Genomic DNA, 10,042 nt, shown 5'->3' on the forward strand with positions numbered 1-10,042 from the left:
CTCCACTGCTACAATGATCAGACATATCTCAGGAGGCAGGGAACAAAGTTATCTTGTTCAGCTTTCAGCTCAGCTTGGCACTAGGATTAGGGGTGTCCATGGAGCATGGCAGTTCTAGGTGGACCTTGTTCGTCTGCTAGCTGTGGTGCGTTAGCCAGATTCAGGAGCTTAATTCCTGCTTTGCCTCCTGTTTGCTCCAGTTTTAGATGTCCACAGGCGTCCCTGAAGTCCATAATCATGCAGCCTGAATTCTTGCTAAGGAATTTCTTCCGATCAGCAGTGGTACTCTGAGTTGCCAGTATCAGAGGGGAAAGTACTGAGTTGTGAAACTGGAGAGAGGAATTTGCTGTGGGCTATTTGGGATCTTTTGAGTTCCCAAGGGAAGCTCACAGGCTCTTTGCTGATTGTGACAAGGAAGGGACTTCTGAGTTCTGCACAGTACCCATATTGTCTGCGCCTGAAGTAAGTGGACTCCAGTTGCCCTTGATACACCGATCACAGTTTGTACTTTGTGGTAAACAGGTTTTGCCACCCAGTTGTTTGTAGTCAAAAGGTGAAGGTTAAGGTCAAAGCTGGATGTCGGTGCCCTATCAGCTCACGTGTAATGAGGGCACACTCAGTGTGGCTTTGCAGTACACGCAGAGGCAGCAGCTGAGGTGACACCTCCATGGCTGCTGCCTCCCAGCCAAGTAGGCATTGCCCATTTACAGCTGGGTGAGCTCAGAGCAGGTGGAGTTCAGAAGGTGTGTAGAGATGGGGAGGGCTTTTACGATTTTATTCTATTTATACTGTGTGTATGAGAAGGCCTGAAAGGAGTGGTCAGAGCCTTACTGTACCTACACGGCATAAAGCTTACTCACTCAACTGAGGAACCTCCAAATTAAAGGCAGAAGACCAATATGAAGGAGCAGGAGGGGAAGAATGAAACAGAACAGTAGAGAGATCAAAATCATTTGTGAGAAATATCATTTAGCTTCTTCAGTTGTTCTTTAGGAAAAAAAGTGAGGATATATAAGTATTTATTTGGCAACATGACAGGCTTATAAAAAGTGTGCATCAATTCTATGCTCCTCAGAAACACTTCTGCATGTTTGATAGACTAAGTTATTTGATCATCAAAGTCTCAATGTGCTTAGATAAAATACAACTTTCAAAAAGAGATTTAGTGTGTCGGGTTTCAGTTCCTGGAAGCTGTGTGGTTAATCATTCATTTCAATATTACTGATTTTATCTTGGTAATATTGAAATTAATATTCTTAAAATACAGCCAGTCTTGATAAAAGATTCTGACCTTGTTGCTTCCCTGAAGATGAATGTTGTTCAAGTTGGTGATTTTGATCCCAGGCTGTCATGAGAGGCTGTCTGGGTTTGTTCAGAAGGCAGACTGTTAGTAGCAGCGTACGCTTGCTTTGCATACAGGCAGGGAGAGGGTACCATCTTCTAGCAGATCTGCTTACTCTGTGCATTTAGGGTTGTATATGTGTAGTTTCATTATGAGACTATTATTTCATTTATTTCTTGTTGCTGGTAGCCGTGCAGAGCAGTGGCACACTGAGGAATGCTTTTTTGGCCAGCCTCACCAGCTGAACTTCCAAACAAGGGCTTGATTCTCCACATGTGGACTCACATTGCTGTTATTTTTATTTACTGTTATTTATGAGCATCATATCTGTGACATGTATTGCAGCGCTGCGTAAAGATCCCAAGCATTGCTCTGTATATGTTCAGTGGACTCTCCTAGAGTTATCAACGGGTGCAGGTGCTGTAGGCCAAGATCCATATGTACAGAATCAGAGACCAGCTGCTTTTCATGCTTTTTGCATTGTTTTTCAACCCTTTTTGATGTAGCAGAGGAAAAGATGTGTTAGAAGCCTGCACTGGGAAAGGGGCTGGCATCAAAGACTGTTTTCTGCCACTTTCAAACCTCTGGGAATTCTTCAAAGTTCACAACAGTCAGTTTAGTCTCAGGCTATTTACTGTGCTGAAGTCTCTTGCTGGTAGCCTGAGAAATCTGTGGCCCTGACAAAACTTGAAGAGCCAGAGAAGGTTTGTGAAGAAAGCTAGTCCTGATTGTCTAGCCCTTACAGAGGACCCCAGAGAGCTGCCTCTCTGGGGACAGTAGGAGAGAGACTTCAGTGAAAGCTTTACTGTAGCAGTGCTGGAACTGGCCTGCAGAGTTGCTAGCAGTGACCACCTAGGAACCAGAAAAAAACAGCTTGACTCTGTTTTACTTGAGTTAATTTTACATAAATTGCTTCTGCAAATAAAGGGATTGAATTTGGCTCAAATCTTTAAGCAAACTTAGTGAAAACCACAGAGCTTCATCAAATGTTTGACTACAATGCAAGCACATCATGAAAAGACTGTGAAATTTGCATAATTTTGATGTCAAATCAAAAGCAGCCAGATGTGGCAAAAGTATTCACAGATTAACTGTATTTAAGCAAATGTGACCTGAATCTCAACCCTCGTTAAGAAAGTCCAGATCATTTGACTTTTGCATAGTTTGCAGTTTCATTAAAGTTTGTCCATACAGTTTACACTGTGAAATAAAGTGGCTTTGCAAAGCATTACTTGAATACAAGTTCTCCAAAGGAACAAGTTTGACCCTTCTTCATCCATTTACCCTCTTATCATTTCCTTTTCCCTTCCTCTCTCCAAGGGACCCAGTTCAGTTGACAGGCATTGAGCGAATCTTCCCTAAAGTGCAGACAAAGGACAGCCCTCATCTGGCTTGCAGAGCAGGTCTCATCTCTTCCACTCTGCTTCCTGTATGGGCAGAGCTACACGCAGAGCCCTTTTTCCTCTTCCTTCTCTCCAGAACTGCAGAAGGCACACCATGAGCAGAGGCTCCTGCAGGGGGGGAAATTAGGCAGCTGGATCACAGAGTCCTAGGTGGGAATTCTGTAACCCAAAGGAGTGAGGTAGAAGGGGGAGAAAGGGGAGAGAGTAAGACTCCCCTTCTTCCTCCTACACATGCATGAAACCTCAAAGCTCCTTCTGCTAGCCAGACCCCCCTAACTCCAGTGTCTCTTTCCTGTTTCCCTCATTGCACTAAAACTTCACTGCCAGCTTGAATTTTGCCTGTATGTTTGAGGGGCAGTAACTGAGGGTAGCTCTAAACACGCTTGATAGTTTCCTTAACAGCAGTATTAGTCTGTGGCACAGGAAACACTGGCGATGTGTGAGATACCAGACAGTGATGTATAAACTGATTGCAAAAAAGCCTCCCAAAATTCTGAACTCTCATAGGTATTCCCTTGCCCTGGGCAGATTTGGATCACCATCTGTCTGCAGGCAGCATCCAGCTGCAAAATGCCTAATTACAGTGATTTGTAATTGTGTCAGCGGCATGTGGCTTACCCAATGCAGAGTATTTTACTGAGCATCCTCCTGGCTATCAAACAGCCCCTCCCAGGTGGGGTGGTCTAAACATCCTGTAACAGGCTGAAGATTCACTGAGGGAGAGGGAGAGTGTGGGACAGAGAAATCTCTGTAGTCCACTAGTCACTGGCAGTCACCTGAGGAGGGACACGCCATAGTTCTGATTCAAAATCTATTTTGGTATTTTATCCCTGAATTTTTCACATGAAGTTCATTAGCAGTCCTTGGGATGGTACTGTGAGGGTGCAACCATTAGGCTGCAGGGACATGCTCCATCCCTTCTCCAGCTCTGTGACCTGCTGCAGTGAATCCTCTGGTGAAGTGCTGCCCCCAGGCCCTTGGGATATGACACCACAGTACTTCACTCAGCTGTGGCATCCACTGCCCAAGCCAAACAGCTATACATTGGGTTGGAGAAAGCTGAGTGTTTCAGTTCCTCAGTTCTTTGGTAGATCTCAGATCACTCAGGACACCAATATCTTACTGGAGAATGAGCCATGTTCCAGGTACATGTCCTAACCACTTAAAAAAAAATCCCTTTCTGACCTTACATCCATTCATCCCATGACAACACTTGTGAATTCAGCCGCTAGAGTGTGGCTTCAGGGAGCTACTGTATGCAGGCAAAGGAATTGCACTTTTCTGCTAACAGGCTCTTCAGGCAAGATGTCTGGACACCTCAAGGTGCCGCAGACCCAGGCAGGTCCTTTGTGGATTGCTTAGTACCACTTAAATGCCTAAAAATTATCCTTGTTGCTCTTGCTTTAGACTCACATTCTTTGTATTTGCCAGCACCACAGAAAGCAGAGAAAGTGTAGCTTAAAAATGACTCAGAAGTGATTCAATGGTCATGTGGTGTGATGCTCCGTTAGCCATCAAAGTGATCTGACTGAATGTCTACATTTGAAAAAATCCACTGCATGCATTTTATTCCACTAGCTTAGATGTAGCAATGTTTCTCTGCCTATTTTTCTTCACAGCTGTTGATTTTATTGGTGTCTACTAACCAAACACTGTTTTTTCATGCAAAGGGAAATGGGTCACCATTACTGGAACGCAGTTCAGGTCTCTGAAAGATGCTTCAGCTAGTGGTAATTACAGAAGGAGAGATGTGGTCTGTGTGCTGAAGGCGTTTGGGGTCACTTGGAGACAGACTTGTGTTTGAATTAACAACTGTGTTTAGTGACAGGAGTTTTTAAAAAACATATAGAGGCCTCTTCTCACCAAATAAAATGTGTGTTTTCACCATCTTGAGTGAAGAGGATATTTCTTTTACTCAAATTTTCAGTGGAAATTATGAATCATGAGAGACTATTCAACATGGGTGGCTATTTTCTTTAGTATGTCTATGTTTTCCAGTAAAGAGCACACTTTTTTTCTGTAATCTTTAAACAGAAAGATTACCAACACACTTAACAGGAAAGACAGGGCTGGTTTCATCTGGGTTGGATTCCTGATGGAGATGAAGTTTCCTTTAGCTTTTGAAGCTGATGAGACAGATGTGGTAGGAAATGCTTCATAACTCTGCATTGGCTGCGTGAAAAAGAAACAAGGAAATGCAGAAAAGGTGACTCTTCAGAAGAAGCGCTCACCCGCAGCTCTCGCACTCCCTCGATATGGCTCCTTGGCCAGGCCAAGCTGCTGCAGACTGCAGAGGGTGCCCCTGTCAGGGGCCGGTCAGCTCCCTCACAGAAGGAAAAGCCATGGATAACGGCTAGTGTTCGGGAGGGCAGTGTCTCCATCAGACCTTTTTAGGGGGATGAAGCCCCAGGCCAGAGAATGTTCTGTTGAATAAATATATTCTGCTTGAAAGAGATCCTTATTCACTGGCTGCATGTTTTAGTCAGTCTCTTGAGTAAAAAACATGGATTTTTGGATGCAAAGACACTTTTTGGTCTGGCAGTATGCCTTAAGAGTTGCTTATTTTAGTCTGTTGTAGTCCATAGAAGTTACTGCCTGGCTAAGGTTTTGTCAAACAACTTGGTAGATGCCAGGTATTTTTCTGGAAGCTACCTGTCCTCACAGGCCATGTTTGCAATCTTTTACTTTTATTGAAAATGGGGACTGTGTCATGGTCGTGAGGTATTGCAACTCCCCAAATCCTAAATCCTTTCATTTAGTTTATCTTCCTTATACTCCTGGAACCCACACATCCCTTTGACATGACCATAGCAACCTCTTTAATTTCTGTTTCATGACCACTGTATAACCAAGCAGGGGCTTCTGCCATGCATCTCTCCTGAACTTCCCCTTTCTGTGTAGATGAACTACTGTAAAGTCCTACTACCAACAGCCTGATGCCCCAGAGCGCTTCCCACGCTGCAGGAGAGACAGTCCTGGGGGGGCCTCTGAAGCACAAGCCTTAAGAGGAGCCAGGGCATGGGGTGAGGTAGATTTCCATGGATCTGTGGTTGTGCCTGAACAGCAGGGACATAGCCAGGAAAAGGGATGGAAATAGAAGCATTGGTCTGGCTTTCAAGGATTTAACAGCTAGTAACAGCTACTTGGCTATATCTCAGTTTGATGAGAGCAGCAGCACGTATCTCTGATTCCAGCTCTGACCCTCATGTTCCTTTGTCTCATGGTCACAGTCCTGCCCAGCTGTGTGGTTGCCCCATGCCATCCTGATCAACAGGAGGATCCACAGATAAGGAGGATCAACATAGACACTTCTGCTGACACTCAGCCAGGTGCTTACTACAATGTCCTGTTTCACTCAGGACCAAGAGAGCCTTAATGAGCAAATCCTGTCATTTTTTTGTCTTAGAAAGGGAAAATTATTTGATTGAATAGACAAACACAAGTACCTTAGATTTTGTGGAGGAAAGTAGCCAGCAAAAAGTCTGAGAATCCCAGTTTTGAGCTTCCTTCTCCAAAATTTGGCCTCAGTAGCCTGAAAAGCCTATGCAGAGTTCTCATACTCCATAGATAATATTCAGTTAATCTGCCACCTTTGGAAGGCAATATGCTCCCTCCTGCCCTCATCAGCTGGTGCTAACATAATTTCCACTTTTCTCAGTGTTTTAGACATTTTTTCAGAAGAAACCTAGGGCAGGAAATGAGCCTCCCTTCTCGGCAGGGGGAAAGGGAATATCCCCTTGCAAGTCTTTGCACAATCCAGACATTTAATCCTGGCCTCAGTTCTGAGAGATGGCAACAAACTGTATAAGCTGCAGTGAAACTTGCTCCTGCGATGCATTGGGACAGAGGATGAAATATTGGTGATGGATTTGCCAACAGTGTACTAAAAACTGGGAGGACTGATGCAGGATTTAATATGTGGAAAATGTTCAGTATTTCAAAGTTGTTAATGTTTGCAGTTTTTAAAAATGATTATGCTTGATGTGTGCAGCAGCTAAATCTTTCTTGTTGATAATCAGAGCTGATTTATCTGTTTTTAAAAATTGATCTCAAGCCATACAAGACCTTATGACTCCCAGGAGGAATTAAATAGCCCAGGCAAACCCATTTAGATGAAGTTCACCCCCTGACCTCTTCTTCATATCGCCAGTTCATACCTGTCCCGTTCATTTTGCCAGAAAAGCTGTTTAATCCTTCCTATTCCTCCCTCTTCTCCAACCAACCCCCCACACTGAATTGAACTCATAATCATAAAACGTGAATACAAACCTCAAAATTTCAGCTCTCAAGGAATGGGAAATTTTTATGACGATGGGTAGACTGCTATAGCAATGATGGACTGGACAGCTCAAGGGATTTGGGTATATGGAGTGTGTCATTGCAGATAAAGTCAAACCAAAGGCAAAGACTTAGATCTAGCTCCCCAGTAAAACTTGTGTGGGCAGAAGTCCCCACTAAACGATTGGATTTATTTTTAACTAAATAATTTCAATGACCTGTATTTTTTCTATTTTTGTTATTGCTGTGTTCTTCTGCATGGCAACTTATAGATTCACGTGCATAAGGGACTCTCCACATTGTAGAACACTTTATGAATGACTGTGTATGATATCTTCAGTACACATCCTCATTTTGTTTTGTTTGCTTTACTCTAGTTCAAGAGCCTCTTTTCCCCAGCCTTATATAAACTATGTAAAAGTCTGTAAGAAGTGATAGAATTTAAAACTACTTGAACTTTGAAGTTAACAAAATACCCGTACTAAGAGAAAATGGCCCACGACGTTTCGTACTGTCATTTCATTCCCAGTGCTATATATTAGGTATGAAATTGCAATCTTGAATCTAATTGTTAAACTCCAAGAGCATTCAGATTTGGGTTCATAATTCAGGCTGGGAAGACAAGCTTGCAAAATACATATCAAGGTTTGGATTTCAAACCATGTCAAGATATGCAGGTGTTCAAATTATTATATTCTTGTTATTTCTCCTTCCTTAAATTTTGGAGTAGCTGTGGTTGTCATCCTTAACATCTTTCACCTGTTCACATTAGATCATACTATCTGTTTAGCAAGATTAAGTTTGCTCAAGTTGTAAATTTTTATTTCAGGTCTTAACCTTTAAGGAGATTGTGAGTAGTTCTTTGCCATACATACTTATTTTGTTTACTGACTTCATACTGGCATGGACTGGGAAGATCTAAAGGGCATTACTGAGTGTGGGATGACTTACAGCAGTGATAAATCAGAAAGGAAGAAAGCATCTTACTGATACTCAAACTTATGTTACGTGTTGTATGACAGAAACTGGTTTTACACAAACAGTGTTGTTAGGGATTCAGCTCCTGGAAAAGCCCTAGCCAAAAGACTTTTTCAGTCATATTCCCCATAAAGCAATAGAAGATGAAGATGGAGAGGGACAGGTTGTAGAACCCTCCTCATGGTCTGTCGTATAATTGTAAAACTTCTGTTACAATCCTAAACCATTAGATAGCAAACAGAGAAAACATAAATTGAGATTGTGTCTTATTTTACCCTTAAACCTCTGATTTCCTGGACATTATTTGGATGTTACTCATGCTTCTGCTTGTCTTGAAAGTGGATTTTGTAGAAGAGTTGGCTGAAATATTCTTATTTAATTTTTTTTCCTGTTAAAATGGTCTTTTCCCAAAACTGGGACTTTCCAAAGGGAGTTTTTACTTTTTGAAATGACCTGTTAGAGTATCAGGCTTATTGTTTATTCTTATTCACTCCTTTTTTGTTTTCTTTTGTTTTAAACCTTTCTTGTCAGACAGTCCATAGACTCAGCTCATGTTACTTTTTTCATAGTCTTTTTTTTTCTCGTTCTGCCATCCTTTATCTTCTTCCAGCTCCTTCTGATTTGGAGGCATTGAAGAATGGCAGAAAGAAACTGAAAAATGTCCCAAAATAGTCCTGAATGTTATCTGTATACTGCAAAAGGGATTAAAAGAAAGGAAGAAGAGATGTGACAATACGAACAAGGACTTTCTCATGACAATAAAAGGAAATAAACAGATCCAGTGTCATTACCTCACTGCACAGAAACAGATCCAAATTTTTGGTTTTCACTTTTTAAATAACTTTTTTTCCTTAGTCCTTTTCCTGTTTCCCACTAAGATGCTACAGAGGGATAAATTGCCCCCTGCTCTCTCCCCATGGCAGTGTGGATTTTATAGAGCTTATTTCTTTCACACAACGTGCATGCATGAACTTTCTTATGGACACATGTGGCATAATAAGAAAATTTTTTATTAAGAATAAAAATCTCTTCCCAAAGAGAAAGCCGTGATGGAACCTGAGACTTCCAAAAGCTTTGTTACAATGAGGATAAATAATTTCTCTCTCTAGAGTGGAATATATTTATTTTGAACTACCTTGTTCAGACTTCCATCATTTGTCCTTTATCCAGCAGCATCTCAAGGCAAACCTCAAGTTTTTCCTTCTTTCAGAAACTCTTTATTCCTTGAATTTCCTTCTCAGTCTGGTGAAAGGTTCCAAGGGGTTGGAACTTTACACTGTTACATAGGATCTTGCATCCAGCATTTCTCATAGGCAGTAGAGGTTAGCTATTTTCACCAATAATTTTCAGAGGCAATAATTTCATCAATATTTTTTTAAATGGTGAAATCAGTGTATTTGTGGGTGTACAGAGGAGTTTTGCGTGCTGGGGAGGTCAAGTAATTTGGCAAAGGTTATGTGGCAGAACGACAGGAGAGAATGTAATGTTACCCAACATGCCAGGGTGCCCCCCTACATCTCTGCCTAGGAGCTGGTTATCTGAGCATGGCACCCGCTGTGAAATTGGCAGTCCCCACTTCATTTGATGCTTTACTCATTTTCCCTTTGCTTAACGTCACAGGTAACAATTTGCACCTTCTCTCTGCAGTGCTTCTATGTATTTAGGTGTTTGAGGAAAACCCTGTTCTCGACATACCAGCTTAGGTCCTCTTCATGCCTGACAGTCCCTGTTTGCCCTATCAAATTTGAAACCAGCCTTCTGTTTGCCAGACAAGCAGGCTATTTATCTTTCACAATAGTGTCCTCTGACCGATATTTGTTTTTTCTATGAATTAGAGAGAGACTCAGAACCAATGCACTGCTCTGCTTCCAGCAGCCAAACGGTGTCTGGCAACATATCCAGGCTGGATTCCCAGTTGGTCATTTATGGTCAGAGTTTTGATGGATTTCACAAGGAGCATGAAGGACTGATCATTTCATTCACACTGAAGGCTCTGAGCAATTTGAGGCAGGTCAAGTAACCCCTGAACCCACTGGGGAAG

The sequence above is a fragment of the Nyctibius grandis genome, chromosome 9 (genome assembly GCF_013368605.1).
Source record: "Nyctibius grandis isolate bNycGra1 chromosome 9, bNycGra1.pri, whole genome shotgun sequence".
In the NCBI taxonomy this organism is placed as follows: domain Eukaryota; kingdom Metazoa; phylum Chordata; class Aves; order Nyctibiiformes; family Nyctibiidae; genus Nyctibius; species Nyctibius grandis.